General features: G+C 45.3%; 1 protein-coding gene across 2 annotated transcripts in view; it reads left to right on the top strand.

Annotated features, from left to right (window-relative positions):
* Positions 1-836: 836 nt before the first annotated feature.
* Positions 837-6,000, top strand: part of SMAD2 (SMAD family member 2) — a 67,545-nt gene continuing 62,381 nt past the window's right edge. For both annotated transcript variants that reach the window (XM_048850110.2, XM_048850108.2), the window contains exon 1: positions 837-944. The gene's annotated coding sequence lies outside the window, so the exon portion shown is untranslated. The remainder of the gene's footprint in view (positions 945-6,000) is intronic.

Here is a 6,000-nt window from a genome sequence, read left to right as displayed (position 1 = left end):
GTGGCCTCCCCGTCGGTAACGTATTTCCAAACTCGCCACCGCGCCTTGCGCTAGCCTGGGACCTTGGCAGGGCAGGGGCTGCCCCTCGAGGGGGTCGGGCAGCATCCGGCACCGCGGGGCGGGCCCCCATCCTGGAGCTTGGGCCGGGGCCTGGATCAGGGGCCAGGGCCTGTGTGGGGTGATGAGGCCGTGTGGGTGCCACAGGTAGTGGCGGTGTGTGGGGGAGTTTGGAGAGCACAAGGCCCAGGCAACCCCCCCGCATTTAACCTGGGGGGGGGGGGCTGACGCCTGGGCTTTTAACTTGTGCAGTGCCCAACGCTGTGAACCCTCCCCTCCCTTCTACCCCTGAGTCGGCCACGGTGTGTGAGGGGAGGTCGGCCCCCCCTCGGTGTGGGGGGAGGGGTATCAGAGGGCGCCGACCCGGCTGTGGGACCGGAGGTGGTTGGCGTAGTGACGGGGGAGGGGGAACTATTTCTCTCTGCTGGAATCCGCTGCCGCGCGGAAGGTTACTAGTTCGTTATGCGAACTTGGCGACCGCTTGGCGGAAGGATCAGCGCCCCGAGCCACATTCGGTCGGTCGTTCTCCTTTCTGCGCAACCTCCCCCGGCGGGGAGTGACACCCTTGTAGGCCAATCGGCGACTGCCGTTCCCTTCGCGCTGATCACGCACTCCGTCGCGAGGGCTCCATCACGACGTTTCTCGCCGCCTTTCGCCGATTGGGCTTAAGGCCCGCCAATCGCTACGTCGGGCGGGACGGAAGCCTCTGTCATCCATCCACCGCCCGCTCTCCCTACAACTGACCTAAGGCAGAGCCAACCAAGGGGGTCGCTGCGTGCGCCGCGGCGCCCTCATTAACCAATGGCGGGCGCAGTGGGCGGTGGCAAAGAGGAAGCCACTCGCCAGCGAGAGAGGCAGCGGCAGCGGCGCAGCTAGGCGAGGAAGAGGTTGGTCTCTGGCCGGCTTTGGCGTCGGCCAGGCTGGGGCGGGGGGTGGCCTCGCCAGGCAAGGCGCGGATGCTGACTGGTGGCCCTTGCCTGTGTGTGGTGGTGGTGGTGGGGGGCGCTCAGGCCTGGAGCTGGCCATGGCAGGGGTGCTCCCCCCCTCCCCTTTGTTGTGGTGAGAGGTGGCGGCTGCTGTGGGAGGCTTGGCTGGTGGCGGGGGGGGCTGAGGCTGGCGGGCCCTGGGGGGGTTGGGCCCTGCTCCTTACACTGGGCCCGATCCTCTTTTGCCTCCCCCTCGCCCCCAGTATGGTTAGCAGTTGGGCCCTGTTCTCACCCTGTTCCCAGGAGGTAAACGGGGGCCGGGGGGCGCCTGCTTCTGAGTCTCGGGCACCCTCTGACTTGTGCGGGGCTGGGGTTGTAGGTCAGTATCATTTATCTCTCCCCCCCACCCCAGCCCCCCAAAAAGTCTTGGAAAAACTCAGACTTTGCCAAACAAAAATCTTTACCCAGATTAAATGTGGAAAATTTAGAGCCTGAGAAGCCAACGTTTGTATAAAATTGTGAGCGAGATGAAAATAAAGTTTTGGGGGGGGGGGGATGGAAAGTGACTTCCAGCCTTAACTCCAGTGGGTGTTACCCAGGGGTTGACCCTCTCTCCCCTGCTTGTAGGCTGAGAATGCTTATGCTCTTCACCTAAATGTAAGCAAATATCTGTGAAGTATATAATCTCATACACGAATAAGCATACCATTACAGTACATCAGTTATAGCACCAACTGGTTATAACTACAAATAGTATTCATTTTAGCAATTTTGTGAAATTTCCACTTGTAGCATTGTGTATAAGTGGGGGGAGTGGGGGATAGCGGAGTAAAATTGTTAGTTTATACTCTGTATAAAGGGTGGTTGGGTAAGAAGACAGTCTTACAAGGCTGTTTTGAAAGTTGAGTTTGGGATTCAATTTCAAATCTAAAATCATTCTTCTTGTTTGTTGTACTCTCCTGCTTCACAAACCAAGCTTGTAGCTTTTAGGAAAATGTTCTTAAAAATTACAATATGGAAGTTTAGCTAAAATCTACTCTGGATAGATTTAGATATAAACCTTCACCAGTTAAATCTTGTTTGCATATTGTGGGTGACTGGAAACATTTTCTTAAACTATCTTATGTGAGGGCTGAGATGTGTATATCTCTCATGCAATTTTTTTCGTGCTATGATAAGCAGCTCTGAGTGTATACAAATAATGAAGATACATTTGTATCAAGAAATGAAATATGCCATTTAGACTACAGCATTTGATCAGAGGGTGTCTTTAAAAAAAAAATCTTAAGCGAACCTCTCATTTAACAAATGGCTGCAGTAAGGACAGCTTGTTATACTTCCAGTTGTTCATAATTGCAAACTGATTGTGGGGTGGTTGCACTGTCAAAGTTAGCAAAATGCAAACGAAGAAAGTGTGTGTATATATATAAATAAATAAAAGACCCCCCCTCCCCCGACCACTCATTTTTTTTCATCCCAAACTGATCAGGTTCCTGTAGCTGAGAGAGAGGAGCTATTTCAATCAGATAAGATTCCTGTTTGAAATGATTTGTAGACTTTTTCCTTCATAGATGGTTTTGTTCCTTCTCTGGCATTAGAGAAGGAGAGGATTATATTTTGCTCTTCAGGGGTTATCTTAACCTGTTGCTTCCACAAAATTATTAACTGTCTTGCAAGTATCAAGGGAGGTAAAAATCAGTTTGATACATTACTCTAGTTACATTCTTAAATTGCTAAGATTGCTGTCGTGGTATTAACTTCATCATGAGGTTAACTCTATAGTAAGAGATAGTGTAGAAGTGAAGTTCTTGGTCGGTCACCCCTCCCCCTCCCCCCCCAACCAAACCAACTTACGGTGCACACTCCTAACTTAAAAAAAAAAAAAAAAAAAAAAAAGCAAAGGTGTGATATGGTATTAACCCTCGATGACATTCAATTCTTAAAGAATTTGATTATTTAAATCCAATTATAGGAATTTCAAATTTATGTTTAACAATGTATTGGAAGATATGATAGGCTACCACTGCACTGGATTTCCCTTCTGAAGCCCCATACAATTCAGACTCAAAAGTGCAGATTAGCAAAAATGGTGTGCAGAATTTCAAACAATTCTTCTGATAGCAAAGAATATCCACAATTCTAGTCTCTGTTGTATTAAACTTACAACAGGAATAATCAACTCTAGTGGGGCTTATAATGTCAAATGGTAATTGAAAAGGCTTACACTTTGTAAGGGTTTAGTTCCTGTCTAAATTGACCTCTTTCTCTCCCCCTGACCCCCCGGTTGGCTTTTAATTTGTTCATACAATGAGAATTTCCAAACTAAAGGCCCTCCTGGATTCTTCTCAATCCTCTTATGTCAACTTGATCTTTCCAAAGTGCTGAACACCTGTAGTTACCATTGAGTTTAATTGGAGCCTGCAAATGTTCAGTATTGCTGAAAGCTTGGGGGATATAAACTCTTCCCATCTCTTCCTAACTTAAAAAAAAAAAGTTTGGGAGAACCAACCTTGCAACACGTCTGAAGGGTGAGGAATTTGAGCTCTGTACCAGAGGGAGAAGAGAATTCCAAATTCTGTCTCAATAAAGAACAGTACATATTGAAACTTTAGTTACTGTAAAAGTATTTTAGGTATTCAGATGTATTAACAGTGCATTAATGGGTGCTGTGTGTAAATTCTCTGTAATTGAAAGCATCCATTTATGGGACTGACTTACTAAGTGAGCTATAAATTCTGGTTTTCAAATTGGATGTAATGACTTTATCATAAAGCCACAAACTGCTTGTGAACTGTGCTGAGAGGCAAACAATACCTAAGCTTACTTTGTCAAAATATTTGTAACTGTTAATTTGTTAAACTGAATTGCTGCAGGTCATGCGATGAGATTAGTGGTACAGACAGTCCTGTGTTCAGTACTGTCTGGGCTAGAAGAAATTGAGTGAGTGCAGGTAATAATTCTCAATGCTGAAAGTTGAAAACAGCTGGTTTCTTTGAAATGTCTCTGTAGAAAGTGCACTACACAGGCTAAGGTTTCATTCCTCCTGACATTTTACTATGGTTTATGGATAACTGACAATAGCACTAATTATACTCTGCACTACAAGAGAGCAGTTAAGGGAGTGATTTCTTGCTCTCTGAGCAGCTTAGGTTGGAACTTCTGTTTCATCAACAGATCTCATCTATCTATAAATGATGGCTGAAGACTCAGTCACTTCAGGACTGTGTGTGTGTGTGTTGGTGGGGGGAACTTTTTAAAGATAAACCATAAACTTTATTACTCTCTGTTGTATCCTTCTGTTACTGTTGTTTTGTTGGCAGACTTTGCTTGACTTGTATGAACTAGGTGGTGTGTTTTTTTTAATATTACAGTCTGCATTGAGGGGGATTTCAATGAACCCTGCTTACTAGTTGTCAGCATTCTTCTGGTTTATATTTTATAGTAGAATATTTATATAGCTTAGCAGACTTTTCTTCACTCTTGATTTCTTTTGTTGTTTTGATAACTCTTGTTACTTCTAGTGGCCATTTTAAACATGTTTCTCTGTTAAACGTGCACATTAATGTATTTTTAGTAGTCAAACTGAGATTTGAATAGAAGGCATAAAAGCCTCCATGTACCAGGCAGAGCAAATATGAAAAAATACTCGCATAATTGCCATAGCATTTAGAACCATAACTCTGCTTCTGCTGAAATGGGGTGGGTGTGTGTGCTTTGATAGCAAACAATGAAATTCTGATAAACTTGCTTAGAGTATTGGGTATACATGCAGTGAGTAACTTAAAACAGATGAAGTGATTAACTTAGTGATGTGGAATCCTTGATAATTGCTCTTACCTAGCTTGCTAAAATACTTCTGCTCTGTTACTCATATGATTAAGGGTATGTCTATACTTAAAACACTGCTAGTGCACCACTTCAGTGTAGACTCTGCCTACTCCAATGCGAGGGGCTCTCCTGCTCGTGTAGGCAATCCAGCTCCCTGAGAGGTGGTAGTTAGGTTGGTGGAAGAATTCTTCCATCAGCCTAGTGTTCTCTACATGGGGATTTAGGTTGGCTTAACAGTGCTGCTCAGGATTTTTCACACTCCTGACCGATGTAGTTAAACCAACCTAATTTTGTAGTGTAGACAAGGCCTAAGATCACTAAAAGTGACTCTTCTCCTTTCTCCTGCCTCCAGTTTTTAACACAGCATAAAAATGGTCATTTCTATCAGTACATTAAAATTCCTAATCGTTAACCCTAGCTTTCAACTCTAACTCCACATGAGACCTGACATTGTAGCTAATAAAACAGCAAAGGAGAAAAGTTAGGCTTATGTCTTTAATACTTGAACTTGTATTAGCCCTTAGTATTTGAAGAAAAGATCTGGCTTCTAAAAACTTTCATAATTCCATAGTAGGCACTTGAGTCTCTCATAATATACCTAGAACGAAGGTATAAAGTCCATGGGGCCGTATGCGTTGCATCCGAGTGCTAAAGGAGTTGGCAGATGTGATTGCAGAGCCATTGGCCATTATCTTTGAAAACTCATGGCGATCGGGGGAAGTCCCGGACGACTGGAAAAAGGCTAATGTAGTGCCCATCTTTAAAAAAAGGAAGGAGGAGGATCCTGGGAACTACAGGCCAGGCAGCCTCACCTCAGTCCTTGGGAAAAATCATGGAGCAGGTCTTCAAGGAATCAATTCTGAAGCACTTAGAGGAGAGGCAAGTGATCAGGAACAGTCAACATGGATTCACCAAGGGCAAGTCATGCCTGACTAATCTAATTGCCTTCTGTGAGGAGATAAGTAGTGTTCCTTGACTTTAGCAAAGCTTTTGACACTGTCTCCCACAGTATTCTTGCCAGCAAGTTAAAGCAGTATGGGCTGGATGAATGGACTGTAAGGTGGATAGAAAGCTGGCTAGATTGTCGGGCTCAACGGGTAGTGATCAATGGCTCCATGTCTAGTTGGCAGCCGGTATCAAGTGGAGTGCCCCAAGGGTCAGTCCTGGGGCCGGTTTTGTTCAATATTTT

This window comes from Caretta caretta, chromosome 5 (assembly GCF_965140235.1).
Source record: "Caretta caretta isolate rCarCar2 chromosome 5, rCarCar1.hap1, whole genome shotgun sequence".
Taxonomy (NCBI): domain Eukaryota; kingdom Metazoa; phylum Chordata; order Testudines; family Cheloniidae; genus Caretta; species Caretta caretta.
Note: the sequence above shows the minus strand (reverse complement) of the source record. Positions and strands in the feature narration are given on the sequence as shown.